The sequence below is a fragment of the Canis lupus genome, chromosome 7 (genome assembly GCF_011100685.1).
Source record: "Canis lupus familiaris isolate Mischka breed German Shepherd chromosome 7, alternate assembly UU_Cfam_GSD_1.0, whole genome shotgun sequence".
NCBI classification, from domain to species: Eukaryota; Metazoa; Chordata; class Mammalia; order Carnivora; family Canidae; genus Canis; species Canis lupus.
Window position 1 is genome coordinate 57,079,447 of NC_049228.1, and position 18,748 is coordinate 57,098,194.

Here is an 18,748-nt window from a genome sequence, read left to right on the forward strand (position 1 = left end):
TGGTTTTTTTTAATATCCCCTGACAAAAGATGTGAATTAATGTATTTTAAAGGGTCCACCATAAATTCTGCATTTATCTATAAGAAAAAAGTCTTTGGGGGCCCCTGGATGGCTCAGTCAGTTAGGCATCCGACTTTTGATTTCGGCTCAGATCATGATCTCAGGGTCATATGATGGAGCCCCAGGTCAGGCTCCTTACTGACCATGGAGCCTGCTTAAGATTCTCTCTCTCCTTCTCCCCTCTGCCCCTCCCTACTACTCTCTCTCTCAAAAAAAAAAAAATTCTATAAGCTTTGAACTTATATTGAGGATATTAAAATTAATAAAGCACAACGCTTGGCCTCAAAGAGTTTACTCCTATTTATGTAACAATAAAACACGATATTTCCTCAGGCACCAGGGGCTGGACTCCAGTGACTGCGTCTGCTCTCCAGTCCTCCGGGTTCAGAGGTCTGTGAGGTGGCCTCTACTCCTCGGTTTCAGTACCTCAGGCATCAGCATGTGCCAGTTGGAAAACTCAACAGTAAGAAATGGAAACATCTCCTACTCTTTCAGAAGGATGGCAGCCATTTCTTTCTGGTATAATTCTCCTGAGGAAAAGCTTCCTAAGGCAGAACTCCCTCAAAGAAGCAGAAGCTAGACATCTGTTTCTAATTGAGAAAACAATGGTCCTGACACCTGAAGTGACTGATGACACCTACCTATTTATTTCCTCAGCAGCTTTTCACCCCTTCCCCTAGGTTCTTCTTTTCCTCCCCTCTTTTCCTTTTCTCCTGCTTTTTCACACCCTGGGGGCCCTCATCTTTCTGCGGCCATTGTGAAGCCCCTAGTCACACTGCTTATGAGAGAGAATTCCAAAATCCTTCTCTAATCTGAAGGGTAGAGGGGTGGGGGGAAAAAAAAGCAAAGCAAAGCAAAACTCAGTTCAAGGTGACCTGGTAAGACACCGGAAGCCCCCAAATTCAGTTTCTTTTTGGTTCATTTGATGGTGTCAGTTTTTAGTGACGTTCAGTAATTATTCAAGTTGACTGCAATAACAAACCACCAATGTCTTCATTCTTTTAAGAAACTTCATGAAAAGACAACCACTACTCTAATGTTGCCGCATATTCTTTTTTAAAGCTTAGTTCTTTCTCTCCATTTTTGCTGCCTTTAATTATTGAAAGTCTTTGGGAAAAAAATCAATAATTTGCAAACTGAAACTGTACCATCTCCACCCTTACTGAGCATCAGGCAGCATGCAATCATGCGTGTAAACTTAATTGTGAACAAATAATTCAGAATTCTATTAAAATTAATTTAATTATGCTCTCAATGTTCTTCTATTGATGGAATGTGCGTATTAAGTCCTTTCGGATAATAACAGGAGTTATGAAACCTGTCATAGGAGCAAAGAGTTCTTCGTTGTTGTTTAAATCATTTAATTTTTGATCCCTGTCAGAAACCATGTTGTCCAAGTGAGCAATTTCATTGCCATCTGAGAGGATAAACTGAGGCAAACAGACTATTCAGCCAGGAGCTCTGTACCAAACATTACAACATGTTCCCGTATCATTTGCCTTCTGAGCATCGAAGTATCAGTGCAATGTTGTATGCTGTTAGGCACTGCAGAACCCCAGCACTGCATATTCCCTGACATTTTAGTTGAACAAATACCCACAGGACCCTCCCAGGTGGATGTAACTTGGCTCTGGGCAATTAGTGTCCAAAGCCACATTAATGTTGTCTTCCTGAATCTGCAACTTGACAGTCTGATAAACAATAGCGCTGAGAGAGGTGTGAACTTCCACTATTTATCTCAATGGGCTGTTAACTTTGAAACCTAATTATGATCACTTAAATGCCAACACTGTTAATCATTTCACTCCTGATCACTGTACCAGAAACATCCAGCCACAGTAATGTGCTTCTTCCCAGGGCTGCTGGACTCAATTGCCACGTCCTGATGTGCTTTTTCTGAGCATCCTCTTGTTAGTAGTGTCAACCTTCGACTGTTTAAATGGGTATATTCAGGGCTTGAGCCCCTGGGTAAGGAAAGCACCTATCACACGCACTTTGTTTCTTTTAAAACGAAGAAAATAAATGTATATTTGCTGTCCTTTCATTTTGTCTGTTGGTTCTTAAACCTTGGGATTGATGAGTTTTCCTTATGGTAATCTCTTAAATCCCATGAATATTGGACATCACTGGGGATAATGTAAAATGGGAACAGAGAGGGTGATTTTCCAAAAGTCATGGAGGCAAATCCACAGTATAATTGAATTTGAGGAATTTCCAATATCACAGACTCCAACCTCCCATCTAAAGTGAGAATCATTTGAGTAGTTTCTGGGTGAGGTGGCTCACTGCCTCACATGGAAACCCATTACACTGCTTGCCTAGGTTTGCTTCTTAGAAGGTTCTTCCTTGTATTCAGTGTAATTCCCCTTTGTATAATATGTAGTCTTTGGCCCTAATTCACTTATTGCAAAGAAAATACTACTCCTCTCATCCATCTTCAATATTTTTGACAATGGTTCTTCCAAGTCTCCCATCCTAAATGTCAGGAGTTCATTTGTAACAGCCTCCTTTATTGCATACCTATTATGAGCCATGCTCTTTACATGTATTAACTCATTTAATTATCAAAACCCTATGAAGTAGTCATTTTATTATGGTTTTACAGATTAGGAAATTAAAACTCAGCAAGATTAAGCAAACACAGTCCACCCGTGTGGGACTCATATGCAGCCACGTTCCCCTACGAGGCCCAACATAGACATAACAGGATGGCATTCTTCCCCACCGAGCATAGATATAGTCAAGATTCATCTCAACCTAGGACTCTAGGCAGCCACTGTATACCTATCAATTGGCCAAAAGAATAAACACAGTTTGTCTTTCTAGTGACCAACAATGGTCACTAATCTATTTCTATTAATAATATTCTAAAATGCATATGATAAATCTCAAATGTGATGAATACAGTTAATGTGGGATGAATACACTGGAAAGGATCTAAAAAAGAAAAAAATGGCAACAGCCAAATGAAAGACCATTATTATATGAAAAGCAAGCACTTACTAAAAGTTTAAGTCCAGGTGAGGTTGATGCAGGCAGACTGGGTCTAAGGACCCAGAGAGGGGGATCCCAGAGGACCATCTGAGAGGGTCCTTGGCTTCATGCAGGATGGAAATCAAATGTGAGCTAGCAATTTATTGAAGATGTAGAAAGAGATACAGATGAAGTGTGTGGGAGGCTTGGAAAGGCCAAGAGGGAGTCTCCTCTTCGTTCAGGGCCTGGGGGTTTTTAGACCACTGAGGTCTGGTGCACATGCCCTGTGAAGCATCCAGGAACTGGTCAGAATGAGGACAAGGTCTAATCACTTATTACTCAACAGCAGGGGTCTTGGTACCCCCATGTCTAGCACTGGTAGTCTGGAATATGCCTATGAGAGCTTCATCCGGTCATTCTTACATGGTCCTTCCTTAGATGTTATCTATTCTAGAGAAATCATTAGCACCTTGTCTCTTATAAGGACATACACTATTTGCATTCTGAGGTTTGTGTAGAATGGAACGGGGGTGCAGGTCCTAGCAAGAATAGAAACCAGATAAGAAAAAAGGGAAAAAAAAAAAAAAACAGCTTTTTCTCTCATGGAGTCTCTACAGTGTCCCTGTCTCAGGGTATTAGCCTTAAAGGTTATGCAATTTGTTGATGTACAACACTCAGAAATTCAATAGGTAAAATCTAAGAGCAAAAGGAAACTCACTCCCTCCCACTCTGGAAGGGGTTTAATGGTCATTTGTTGCAGTTTAGGAGAGGGCTGCATAATATGCATTATTTTGTCCGGAAAAATCACCTAAAAATTAGAGGATGTTGCTTCACATTAGAAGGAAAAAAACAGATGCAAGAAAAACAGAAAGGAAGGGAGAAGGGGCTGCACCTGAGTTCACTACAGGCTAAGACAGGACTTCATTTTAACTTATGGAAAATTGGAATACAATAGAAAACAAAAATCAGTACGAAGTGGAAGGAGGGTCCTCTGGGAAGCAAAAGTTCTTATCTTCCCTAAGGTAAATGTGGAAAATAGCCTAAATATTTACCTTTCTAACAACCTCTCCCTCCCAGACCAGAGGCTCTGTTTAATCTCATAGAACAGACCAATGCAGTGGATCTTGAAGCCTGGTCCTCAGACCAGCAGGATCAGTGTTATTTGGAAACTTCTTAGAAATGCAGATTCTCAGCCCCACCCCAGACCAAATGAATCTGACACTGTCTGGGTGGCTCCTGAGATTAAAAGAACAAGCCCTTCAGGGGGTTCAGATGTTCACCAAAGTCTGAGGACCACTGGTCTATTGAAGTCTAGAGTCAATGCACCAGGACTGGCCCAGCTGCAGCCAATATTGTTCCTATTTGAAACCAACTATCGTTCTCTGGATCTGTTACCATTAATCCAATTGCAAAATTAAAAAGAAGGAAATCCATGCACCCATATTTGAAATCTGTGCTCTGATGCGCCACTGACCAAACCCTGCCTGGGAGCCTGCATATTTTGGCTACTTTTTCACACAGTGTCCTGAGTAAGCCCCGTGCCTGAGCTGCTAAGCAGAAAATTTAGGGAGAGATGAGATATGTGCCTGAAATTTTAAATAGCTTGAATAAAACCTCTGGGTTCAAACTTTCAAGTATATGCCTCTTGCATGCAATTTAGGTAAACATTCCTAAAATCTCCTTCTGGAAAACCCAAATTCTTTCTCCCCAAAATCTGAAAATGCATAGTAATCAGGATCATTTTATTTAAGTAAAATTATTGTCATTTGTACATTCTCCAATAATCCCTTTTTCTGAATAAACTAAGAGCATAGTTTCTTCAATAAACTGCTACAATTTTCCCAAATAAGTGTCATTTATTCCAGAATAGCTCTTCTTCTAAAATCCTGTACCTCTTGACACTTGGTAGGTTCTTCTGTTGAAAGATGTATGTCAAGTTCTAAAATAACAGCAAACCCAGATGGAGTGATCTTCCCCTGTGTTTATTTTATCCATTAAAATGAGTTCACATCCCTTAAGGGCACCAACCAAGGCAACCCAGCAAAGTGTCTTTCTATTTTGCAAACTTAAATTGGAAGCCCTGCTTCAGGATGTTCTTAATCAGAACTACGTTACATTTCTAGCCTGTGTAGAAGAGTCAAATTCTCGTTTACACATTTTATTTGCTGTCTAACAGAAATACACCACATCTTCTAAGACTATTCATTATATAAACTTCTTGAAAAGATAATTCAGAACAAAGCAGTCAGTTGCTCTGCTCACAAGACAAATTCAAGAGATTCCCTGGAGGATTCTCTCCCAACAATGAGAGACTCAGGCAATGGAAAAGACCATCTTCCTGGGTTCAAACCACAGCTCTTAGGTACATTACTTAACTTTTCCATCTATTTCTTTTTTTTTTTAAGATTTTATTTATTCATTCATAAGACATACAGAGGGAGAGGCAGAGACATAGGCAGAGGGAGAAGCTGGCTCCCTACAGAGAGCCCGATGTGGGACTGGATCCCAGAACTCCAGGATCACGCCCAGAGCCAAAGGCAGATGCTCAACCGCTGAGCCACCCAGGCATCCCTCCACCTGTTTCTTAATCCATAAAATGGAGGTAATTATAGGAAGCATTTCAGGAGACTGTTGGGCAAAATAAGTGAGATAATACCTAATACATGTAAAGCATTTTATACAACGTCTGATTCAGAATAAGCATTTAAATGTTATTATTACCTTTCTGTTATTACCATAGCCAGGAGTATTAAAAGGAATATTCTCAGCTGTCACAGAATTCCCCATTAGAGTAGGCCCCTAAAATTTCCAAACCCTAAAAAAAAAAAATGCAACTATAGAAAAAAATTATAGAACATGATACATGATACTACATGAATTATGAAAAACTAAATTTCTTGGGGTACCTGGGTGGCTCAGTCAGTTAACCATCCACTCTTGATTTTGGCTCAAGTCATGATCTCAGGGTCATGAGCTCGAGCCCAGCCTCGAGCTCCACACTGAGCATAGAGCCAGCTTGGGATTCTTTTTCCCTCTCCCTCTGCCCCCTCCCCCCCTCTCAGATAAATAAAATCTTTTTTAAAAAACACATTTCTATTTATTGTAACATTTAAGGGTCATATATAATATATTTCGTATCAAAAAGGCACCACAAACAAATAAGTCCCATCTTGTGGGAAAATCAAACCCTATCACATCAGACTATCCTCTTTCTCCTTCTTTGCCACCACATCAATACCACCCTAGTCTCAATAAGACTGAGAGAAGCTCACATAGTGTATTTGAATTTCAGCCAAATATTTAAGGGCCCTGTCCTGGGGCCCTTATGGACAAAATGTAGAAATCTTGTCTAAGAGCTAGAAGTAAAGGCAGGTTGGTAGATTTGCAAGTAAAGAACTTTAAGTAATTAGAAGAATTTGATTCCTGCTGGAGTTACACAGATATAGAGTCAAAAACCAAGTCCAGCACTTGCTAGCTGGGTTACCATTATTAAAAGTTAAATGTGGCAAAACATGCAAAGAATCATTTTAATGGCAGGTACCTGGTCGATGTTCCTTCTGTTCCCCCTGTTAAGTGATCCATGTCAACCCACAGGAAATTCTTTAAGGCTCAAGAGCTTGTCTTCAACCCCGTCTTCTCCACATTTCCAATCAATTACGTGGATGAAGGTGTCAGTGGCACAAAGCTGGGAGAAAAAGCTAATATACTGGATGGTTTAAAATAGTATTCCAGAACTCTGGACAGCTTTAGAAATATGGCCTATTTCAAAATCACAAGATAACATTAAATAGAGATAAATATAAAGTCCTCTACTTGGTTCCAGTTTCCAAAAGCTTAACTTTACAAATTACAGGATAGATAAACTCAGACCTGCGTTCAAAAAGAGGGGAGTTTAGAATATGATTCAGAGTTGAATATGATTCAGTGTTTTTGCAAAAAGTAAATTGTAAAGGTCTTTAAATATCAAGCTATGGGGCTGTGACAGTCCAATCTGTTTTCCAGATTCCAACTTGACTTAAATCCTAGATTTTTGTGTGCAGAGGAACCATATCTAATACTATTGGATTGCTGCCTATTTTAATACACTTTACATTTCCAGAGTGGCATTTGGCATGTAGTCCCATTGCATTCAGATGAGGGAACTTGAAACAGAAGGCCTTTCAAAGGGACTCCACTGGCATCAACCACTTACTCTGGAGAGATGGAAGGCACCTTCCTTACCCTCTGAAGCTGAGCGCTCCCTCTTGCTCTCATCATCCTCCCCTGCTGCTGCTGCTCAAAAGCTATTCTTACATTCTCCAATTATTAAACAATTTCATTAAAGAAATTAAATTACATTTAAATTATTGACATTTAAAAAGACTTCATGTTAATAATATCAAATAGGAGAGAGAGAAAAGGACATACTTAAAAACCAATTATCTCGACTGAATTCAATCTTACAATTTCCCTGCAATTCATAAAATGATTCCAGCTGTGTTTCTTTTGGTTTTTGATGCTAGGAGTATTTTAGTGAACAGTCCCATGTCTTTCTTGATTCCCCTTAGGAATCTTTGTAGCAAAATCTCCAGTTTTTCCTCTCTGAAACTTCAGAGTGATCACGTGATAAATTCAAAAGACTATAGTGCTATTGTTAGAAATACAAAAGGCAATGGGCCTGAATCTCCCCTCTGAGTTTAGGAAGTGCTGACTTCAGATTCCAGAGCCTGGAGGCAAGAGGAGCTGCCTTGCATCCCTTCCCCAACCATAAATTTTCCCTTCTGGGTATGCTCTCCCTGATTCCCTGATCCCCCACATCTTGCCTGCTGTATCATTGAGCTCTCTTGCCTGGTAATTACTGGTTCAGATATGCCCTGGACTCTGGAGACAACCTTATCTTCTTCCTGGGGTTTTGGGGCATTTTATGGCCATCCTGAAATTCTTCAGCATCAATGCAGCCTAACTCCTAGTCTTCCCAAAGCCTATTGCCCCAGTCACTCGGCTTCTGATTCCAAAAATCCCAAACTCTGCTAGAGTCTGTTTGGTTCCCCTGTGTCTGAATCCCTTTCCCCACAGCATGACCACCTCCTTGGTCCCTCTTGACTAGGACTGTCTTTTATTCGATGAGCTCAGCTCTTACCTGCTCCCCAAAAGCCACTGCTCTTCTACTTTGAACTCATGAAAGTCATGAGAGGTATAGGGAGGGCTATAATTTGCTTGCTGCTGTCCTTGGAGTTTATCACGCCACCCAGTGGTTCCATCCTTTGTTTTCTCCTAAGGTAATCCAGTGACTTCCTAATTACCAAACTCAATAGAAAGTCCTTAGTTCTCATTTCCCTCCATTCTTTTCCAGTATCTCGCACTAACATTGTTGAACACCTCTCTTTCACGATTCTCTTTCCTACCAAAGATAAATTCACTGTCTTTCCAGCTCCCAAATATATACTTCATTTTGCAATTATAGTGACACCATCTTCTTCAGCACCCATTAAAAATCTGAGTCTTCCAAAAATTCTTTCCATCCACTCCATTCCCATATTAACCTGTTACAAATCCCATTGATTTTACCTCCTAAGGGCCTGCCCCTTCTCTTGATCATCTCTGTCATTGCCTTAATCCAGTTCTCTATGGCTCCTACCAGCCTCTTCCTTCCCCTCCATCCTATCCTCTATCTCATTGCCAGGGTCATAAGTCATAGGTCATGCCAGGAGAAAATCCAGGCTTTTGTGAAGGCTGAAGATTATCCAATTTAGAGCTCCCTCCATAAAATAATTTCTTTTTCAAACATGGCAAAAACAATTGGGCTTGGGCACATTGCTCAGGATCTTCCCATTGTCTTGGAAAGTTCCATGCAGATGAGGAGCTCTGAAAAGTTAACATTATTACTTTCATGGTAAATGAATCTCCAGCAAATGCCAATCCTATGATAAAAACATTCAGTGGCCCCCCCACCAGCTGAGGGATGGTATCCAAAGTATTTTGTAAACACTTATCTGGTTATCACTATAAGTTGTATTATCTTTTCACTTTCCCTAACATACCTGCGTTCCAATTCCCTAAAAGTGTTACCATTTTCTAAATACAAGATAACTTTTTATCCTTCAATATTTTTTTACAAGCTGTTCCTGTCTCTGTAATGCTTTGCCTTCTTCTTAAGCTGAAGAAGCTTTCAAAAAGCTTTCAAAGAATAGGCAACTTTTACCTCATTTACCTTACTTGTTATGCCTTCCCAATATGATTTAGTCATTTTTCCCTGCTGGATTCATAAAACCTTTTCTTTTCCTATATTCTAATATAACTCATTGTATTGTAATTGTTTAAATTTTTTGCTTCCATCACTGGATTGTGAGGAAGAGGCCAGTTTTATTCATTTATATTCATAACACATAGTATAGTGTTGTCCCATAAAAGGCACTTAATTAATGTTTAATGAATGAGTAAATAAATGATTCTAGGTCTGATGCCTCCTGTTTCAAAACTCGCAAATGTCATGCTCTGTTCAGCTTACTTATGACCCCTTTCTGAACCACTCTGACAGATACCAACTTCTAGAACTGGTACCTGCTTCCCATCATATTCCTTGAATAACTTTATCATCTGCCAGGATTTCTGCTTTCAACTACTGAATCCATTTTTTCCTTTCCCTAAGCACAAGCTGTAGCCTGATGAAGACGTCTTTTTAGGTGTGTATCTCAGACACTATACTAAGTGCTGTTTTCTATCCATTCATTATTCACAGCAAATAATGTCACAATATAAGAGGAAGAGATGACTTGAACAACTACCAGAATAATTTGTGGTAGTAGTTATTGTAATGTGACTATAATAGGAACAAGTGTAACAATAATGGGGGAAATGACTCCATCCTGGCTAGAATATATTCGTTTTTCACTTTGGAAAAGTTTTCTAGTTAAAAGAAGATGGAAGAGAATCATCTCTGCTTTTTATCTATGGGTTTTTTCATAAACTTGGTCATTTTATTGGACCCTTCTCTCATTCTTGGTCAGCAAATTGAGCTAAATGGAATATTGATTGAGATCAAGTCTCCCTCAACTTGCTCCTTGGAACCAGCTCTCTTTACATTAAAACATTTTTGAGGGATGCCTGGGTGGCTCAGTGGTTGAGCTTCTGCCTTCTGCTCAGGGTGTGATCCCAGGGTCCTGGGATTGAGTCCCACATCGGGCTCCCTGCATGGAGCCTGCTTCTCCCTCTGCCTGTGTCTCTGCCTCTCTCTCTCTCTCATGAATAAATAAATAAAATCTTTACAAAGAAACCTTTTTGAGAAACAATTTTCCAAAAAGAAAAAAAAAGAGAGAAACAATTTTCCTTTGAACTGTATAATGGTAATGAGCATGCAGAGTAGAGAACGGCCTTTCTAAAGAATATCTCAACTTCAGCTGTCTGGGACTCTCAGGGAGTTTTTCATCAGGCATTTGAAATCTCAGTACAGCCTCTTACAAGCTGTGTTAATATGTGTTCAACCTCTTGGACATGTTATTTCACCTGTCTGAGCCTCTTAGCTCATCTGAGGATAAACTTGCAATTAAATAAGATGAATATAAAGCACTCAATGCAGAGTTTAATAAATGTTGATGTTATTAGTATTAACATTTATGCTCTTGGCTAACCACACACATGCACGTGCACACACACACACACACACACACACACCTACAATATAGGTTGATGTAAATGCCTATCAAATAAATATCTTCTTTTTTTTAAAGATTTTATTTATTTATTCATGAGAGACAGAGAGAGAGGCAGAGACATAGAGGGAGAAACAGGTTCCCTGTGGGAGCCCAATGCGGGACTCAGTCCCAGGACCCTGGGATCATGACCCAAGCCAAAGGCAGATAGACACTCAACCACCAAACCACCCATGTGCCCCAAATATCTTTATTCTGACTGCAGTTGGACAAATTTGCACAACTTAAATGTAGTACTATAGATTTTAGCTACAAAATGTATGCAAAGTCAAAATATACTAACCAAGATATGGATCAAAATGTAAAATCCTAGAGAACATATATGAACCAAATAGAAGTTTGTATTAACCATCAATGTAAAATAACTATTAACAAAATTGTTCCTGATTACAATTATTAAACTACTACACGTATTTGTTTACGAACATCTACTCGAAGTTTTCAGCATTGTATTTGGACTACGCAAGCATAATGGAATCCTCATGTTATATAAGTAGCAAGGTCCTGTGCTTCACCAAGTAATGTTCAAGACAGAGAAACTTCTTGACTTTTAATATCTTTAAAAATGTTTGTGTTTAGGGCCACCTGGGTGGTTCAGCCAGTTAAGTATTTGCCTTCAGCTCAGTTCATGATATCGACGTCCCACTGCTCAGTGGGGAGTTTGTTTCTCCCTCTCCCTCTGCTGCTCCCTCTGCTTGTACTCTCTCACTCTCTGTCTCTCTCTTTTTGTCAAATAAATAAATAAATAAATCTTTTTTTTAATTTAAAAAATAGAAATGTGTGTGTTTATCTGGCTACATTTAATTAAAGATGTAATTTTAGAATTTTGGTACATTTTCTTGTTATGTACAGGGTTTTTGAGAGCAACTGTGATTAGTATACTCCTACTGATTGACACATATTTTATATCCAACTACTAGGATCTGGCTCTTATGCTTTAAAAGCTGAAGCAAAGCAAGCGTATCCAAAACTGATGCTATACAAGTTTTACTCACTACTTTTTTAAGCACCCCCACTGTGAGTGGTATCCAGTTTTCCCTGGAGATCTGCTATGTAGAGAGGCTGTCGTGAAGCAATTCTCTGCCTGCAGAGTCCCCAGAGTAGACAAGCCAGCCATAGAAAGTGTGTTGAGATCAGCCTGGAGTTCACGATGAGAGGCAAGATTTCACTGCTCAGGAATAGATACTCCCAAAGATGCAAGTTAAACACAAACCAAAAACTATCCATAATAGGCTGAAAGTTATTTTCAAGAATTTGCCTGAATGTTTTGAAGGAAAAAAAACCTAGAATCTTTAAAAGTAATGAAACTCAAATTGTGTAAAACTCATTTACTTTAAAATGAAAGCTTTTACCAGCAAAGGATGCCCCATAGCTTAGAAGACATTATCCTTTCCTTAAAATTTATCCCATAGTGTTAACTGCCTTAAAATATTTATGAAATAGAGCAGAATATAAGCAATGTACCTCAGAGTTCCAATGAAAGATTTTTAGATTTCATACTTCTGTATTATTATTATTGGCTTAAGTTCCTGAGTGATAATATTCGATCAGATTTCAATCATCAAATATTTATTAAGAATATATCTTTCCAGGGGTGCCTCGATAGCTCAGCTGGTTGAGCCACCAACTCTTGGTTTCAGCTCAGGTGATATTCTCAGGGTCCTGAGATTGAGCCCCACATCAGGCCCCATGCTCAGCTTGGAGTCTGTTTGGGATTCTGTTCCTCTTCCTCCCCCTTCCTTTCTTGTCCTTTCCCTGTGCTCAAGCATGCTCTCTCTCTCTTTCCAAAATAAATACATAAATAAATCTTTAAAAGAGGAAAGAATAGATCTTAAAAAGAAAGAATGTATCTTTTCTATGAGCTGATACAGAGTGATTTTTCAGTATATATTTTTAAGTTTAAAAGCAAGAAAGAAAATGTATCTTGTATACAGTATGTTACTTTTTATGTGATAAAAAAGAGAAAAATAAGAATATATAATTTTTTTGCCTAAAAGAAATACAGAAATTATAGACCAGACTCTAATATATTTTATGATCTATAATAAGTGGGGTTGGGGGGAACATATGTGAGAGGAAAGTACGGGAATGAGATTTCACTGAGTATACCTTTTTTATATTATTTAGAATTTTCAATTATGTAAGTATTTTACATATTCAAAAACTAAAATTAAACAAAAACAAAAGAGGATGAAAAATTACAAGCTAAATTGGAAAACAGACAAAAACAAAGGAAGCTAAATGTTTATCAAATTGATTGAATAATAAAATAACCTCACAGAGAAAAGAATCAATTCAAATAATTTTTTTCAAAGATTTTATTTATTTACTTGAGAGAGAGAGGGTGTGTGTGTGCATGTGCACACACAACCCTGAGGCTGGGAGAGAGGGACAGAAGGATAGGCTGACTCTCCATTAAGTGGGATGCTTGACACAGGGCTCGATCCCAGGATCCTAAGATCATGACCCAAGCCAAAGACAGATGCTTAACCATCTGAGTCACCCAGGCACCCCTCAAATAACTTTTAAACATAGTATTCTGAGTATAAATTTTTGTTATTCTGAGAACGTCATATAAACAAATTCATACAATATTATAACCTTTTGGAATGGGCTTTTCCCACTTAGCCTAAATCTTTGGAGATTTATCTAAGTGTACCAATAGTTCATTCCTTTTCATTGTTAAATAGTATTCTATGGCATGGTAGTACAAAGTATGTTTAAGTGTGTTTATTTATTTTTAAAGATTTTATTTATTTATTTATTTATTTATTTACTTATTTATTTTAAAGATTTTATTTATTTATTCATGAGAGACACAGAGAGAGAGAGGCAGAGACACAGGCAGAGGGAGAAGTAGGCTCCATGCAGGGAGCCCAACGTGGGACTCGATCCCAGGTCTCCAGATCATGCCCTGGGCTGAAAGTGGTGCTAAACTGCTGAGCCACCTGGGCTGCCCAAGATTTTATTTATTTATTCATGAGAGACACAGAGACAGAGAGGCAAAAGCATGGGCAGAGGAAGAAGCAGTTTCCCTGCAAGGATCCTGATGTGGGACTCAATACTGGGGCCTGGGATCAAGTCCTGAGCCAAAGGCAGATGTTCAACTGCTGAGCCACCCAGGCATCCCTATTTAAGTGTGTTTAAACATTCACCGATTGAAGGACATCTGGGTTGTCTTCAGTTTCAGGCCTCTATGAATAAAGCTACTAAACATTGATGTACAGGCTTTGGTGGGGACATAAGTTTTCATTGTTTGCAGTAAATGCCCAGGAGTGCAATTGCTGGGTCATATAGTAGTTGCATGTTTAGTGAAAAAAAAAAAAAAGAAAAGAAATATTGAAACTGTTTTCCAAAGAGTCTATACCACTTTATGTTCCCACCAACGATGTACATGATCCAGTTTCTCCTCTCCTTGAGAGGACTTGGTAATAGGTGAGCAGTAAGCTGTCCTTATGGTTTTAATTTGTAATCCTTAATGGCTAATGATGTTGAATATCTTTTCATGTACTACTTACCATCTATATATCCTCCTCAGTGAAATATCTCTTCATATATTCTCCCCATTTTATGGTAATGTTTTTTAAAAAAAATAATTTTTCACTTAGCTGTTGAGTTTGAGAGTTCTTTATACACTCCAGATACTAGTTTTTGTCAGATAAGCATATTTGTGTGGGTCTATTTCTAGATCTTCTCTTCTGTTCCATTGGTCTAAGTGTCTCTCCTTCTACCAATATAGTCTTTATTACTAAAACCCTATCATAAGTCTTGAAATTAGATAGAATGATCCCTCCCACTTCACTCTTTTTCAAAACTGTTTTAGCTTTCCATGTAAGAATGAGAATCTTGTTCACATCTATTAAAAAAATCTTGCAAGCCTTTTAATATGAATTACATCAAACATGTATAACAGTTTAGGGAAAATTGACATCTTTACTATGTTGAGTCTTCCAATCTATGAACATAATAATCTATTTCTCCATTTATTTAGATCTACTTTGACATTTTTAAATTAGCATTTTGCAGTTTTCAGGAAATAAATCCTGTACATGTTTTAAGAGTTACACCTAAGTCTTTCATGGGGTTTTTTTGAGTGATTGTAATGGTATTGTTATTTAATTTAAGTGTCTGTATGTCCATTGCTAATATTTAGAAGTACAACTGACTTTTATATGTTTATCTTGTGTCCTGTGACTTTGCTAACAGCTATATTATTTATAGCTAGTTTTGATTCCTTGGGATTTTCTACTGATACAATTATGTAATATGCAAATAAAACCAGTTATATATCTTCCTTTTTGACCTAAATATCTTTTATTTCCTTTTCTCAACTTATTGAATTGAATAGAATGCTCAGTGTTACATTGAGTAAGGATGGTAAAAGCAAACATCCTTGCTTTCTTTCCAAAGTTAAGGAGAAAACATTTAACCTTTCACCATTAAGTTGTATTACCTGTAGGTTTTTTGTCGATGCTCTGTACCACATTGAAAAAGTTCCCATTATTCCTATTTTTCTGAGAGTTTTTATCATGAATGGGTATTGAATTTTGTCAAGTGCTTTTTTCTGCATCCATGTATGATTGTGTGGTTTTTATTCCTTCGCTCACTAATATAGTGTATTACACTGATTGATTTTTGAATATTAAACCAGCTTCGTATCCCTGAAGTAAACTCCATTTGGTCATGGTGTACAATCTATTTTATGCTGTAGAATTTGTTTGCTAATATTTTAAGGATTTTTGTGTCTATATTCATGAGCAATATTGTTCTCTATTTTTTTTGTATTGTCCTTAATTTGGTGTCAGTTAAGACTAGCTTCTTAAAATGAAGAGAAGATTGTGTAGAGAGAGATTGTACAGAGAGATTTTGTAGAATTGTTAAACTTCTTTAATATTTTATAAAATTCTCCAGTGAAACTGTCTGGGCCAATAGATTTCTTTTTCAGGAGTTTTTGGGGATTTTTTGTTTTTGTTTTTTTGAAGATTTTATTTATGCATGAGAGACACACAGAGAGAGGCAGAGATATAGGCAGAGGGAGAAGCAGGCTCCCTGTGGGGAGCCCAATGCGGGACTAGATCCCAAGACCCCAGGATCACAACCTGAGCCAAAGGCAGGTGCTTAACCACCGAGCCACCCAGGTGCCCTGTTTTCAGAGTTTTTAAATCACAAATCAACTTATTCAATAGTTAATAGGGATACTCAAATGATCTATTTCATTCTAGGTGAGTTGTGGTAGTTTGTGCTTTCAAGGAACTGGTCCACTTCACTTGAGCTGTTAAGTTTATGTGTGTTGTGCTGTTTGTGATATTCCCCTACTATCCTTTTAATATGTTCTGGGTCTGTAGTGGTATCCACTGTTTTGTTCCTGATATTAATAATATGTGTCTTTTCTCTTGATTGGTTTTGTTTCTGTTTTTGGTCCATCTTGTTACAGATTTTGATCTTACTGACCTTTCAGAAAACTAGAATTGTGTTCCATTGATTTTCTCTATCACTTTCTGTTTTCCATTCCACGGATTTTTCTACTCCTATCTCTATTACTTCCTTCTTTCTACTTGCTTTGAGATTATTCTGCTCTCTTTTTCTGAATTCTTAAACTGGAAGTGAGATTACTGGCTTGAGTCTTTTCCTTTTTCCCAAGGCATGCATTTAATTCATTTAATTTCCATTTTAGCATTACTTTACCTGTGTTCCACAAATTTTGGCATGCTGTATTTTCATTTTCATTTCGTTAAATTATTTTTCTATTTACCTACAGATGTCCTCTTTGACCCATGAGTTATTTAAAAGTGAGTTGTTTAGTTTTCAAGTGTTTGGAAAGCTTTTTGCTATCTTTCTGCCAGTGATTTCCAGATTGATTCTATTATTATTGGAGAATAGATCACCTGTATGATTTGGGTTATTTTAAATTTGTTGAAGTTTGTTTTACTGCCCCCTTTTTCTTCTTTCAGCTATTCTTTCCTACTTTCTAATGTTCCAGAATTTTTGCTTTTACATTTCCTTTTGCTTAGAGAATTTCCTTTAAGCCATTCTTTTAAGGTAGGTCTGCTGGTGATAAATTATCTTAGTTTCCTTTTATCTAGGTTGATAGTTCTTTTGTTTCAGCACTTGAAAATGCCACCTTTTTTCCTGGCCTCTATAGACGTAGAGGAGAAGTGCGCTTATTCAAATTATTTCCCCCTACAGAAAAATTCCAATAATAAATGTAAAAGGAATGACTGAATTTTTTAAAATCACCAGTTAATAATTGGTGATTTATAATCACCAATATAATACCTAATTCTGGTAAGAATCATTAATAAATGTAAAAATTAATGAGTGAACAGTATATATACATCTCTTTCTGGAGTAAGTGGTGATGGTTGCACAATGATGCAAATGTGCTTAATGCACTAAAGTCACAACGGTAAACTCACAAGTGACTAAAATGCTTTTAACTTACATATACATTCTATGACGGTTTTTAAAATCTCGTCATTGGGGATCCCTGGGTGGATCAGAGGTTTAGCGCCTGCCTTTGGCCCCGGGGTCATGCTCCTGGAGTCCCAGGATGGAGAAGCAGCCTGTATGGGCCTGCTTCTCCCTCTGCCAGTGTCTCTGCCTCTCCCTCTCTCTGTGTGTCTCTCATGAATAAATAAATAAAATCTTTAAAAAAAGAAAAGAACTCATCATGAAGAAATAATCAGGAAATTTCAGAATATGGAATATTTTATAACACAATGGACTTGAACTATTCAAAAAAAGCAGTGTCATGAAAAATATGAAAAGATGGAAGGATTTTTGTGCAGACTTAGATCAGTGGCACAGAGCATGAACTTTAATTGAATCCTAAATTTCTTTTAAAAAAGCTATAAAAGAGGGGCTCCTGGATGGGTTAGTTGGTTAAGTGCTTTCAACTCAGGTCATGATCTCAGGGTCCTGGGATAGAGCCCATGTCGGGGTCCCTGCTTAGTGGGGAGTCTGCTTCTCCCTCTCCCTATGCTGCTCCCTCTGCTTGTTCTCTCTCTCTCTCTCTCTCTGTCAAATAAATACATAAAATATATTTTAAAAAATCCTTAAAAAGCAATGAAAGATATTGGTGATAATCAGGGACATTAGAAGATCTGTTATATATAGGAATACATAGAATTATGTCAGCTTTGTGGTAATAGTATTGTGGTTATGAAGCAGGTGTATGCTGAAGTAGTTATGAACTGTGGTGTGTTATCTACAACTTACTTTCAGACAGTTCAGTGAAATACAAATATAGGCAGAGAAAGAAGAAATGTGGCAGCATGTTAGTAATTGGTGACTGTAGGTAAAGGGCAGATGGGTAGTCATTCAACCCACCTGTTCCACTGTCTTGAAAGCCTGATTTTTCAAAATTAACAATTTGGGTTGAGAAATACTATTTGCTGACTTTTGTTCATTATGGCCAATGGAACAGGAGCAGGAGCAGGGAGCCCTTCCAGTCCCTACTCTAAATATATAAAAATTCTGGATAAATGTTTTTTTCCTTAATACATGGTTAGGCTTGAAAGTAAGAAAAAGAAGGCTCAAGTTCCAGAAATGAACAGAAGTGAAAGGCAAATTTTTGAATAGAAGCTGAACTAAACAATAGCCCAAGTACATCCAGACCATGAATGGATGTTGGAGACTGAAGAGAATGAGTCCCCCCACCTCCCCTCCTGTGAAGGGAGCAGTTGGACTAACTTTCTGTGACCCAGGAAGGTGGAATTTTTTTTTAATTTAAAAAAAAGAAGAGCACTTCACCCTCCCAGAGTCTTCATGGCTGCCAGCTAGCTATCTGTCTAGAGATGTGAGTGGGAAAAAAGGGGAAGAAATCAGAAACCCAGCCCAGCCCCATGAGTGGAAAGGAGCCACGTCCCCACTAGTCCAGAATCTATAAAATCCCAGCAAAAAAAGGAATGGAAAGGAGCCCCACAGGAGCACCTTCACCATCCAATACAAGAATACAAGCCAGGCTAAGGCAGAAATAAGGGAATTTATTACTATGTTATTTGGCTCTGCTTTAAACAAACAAACAA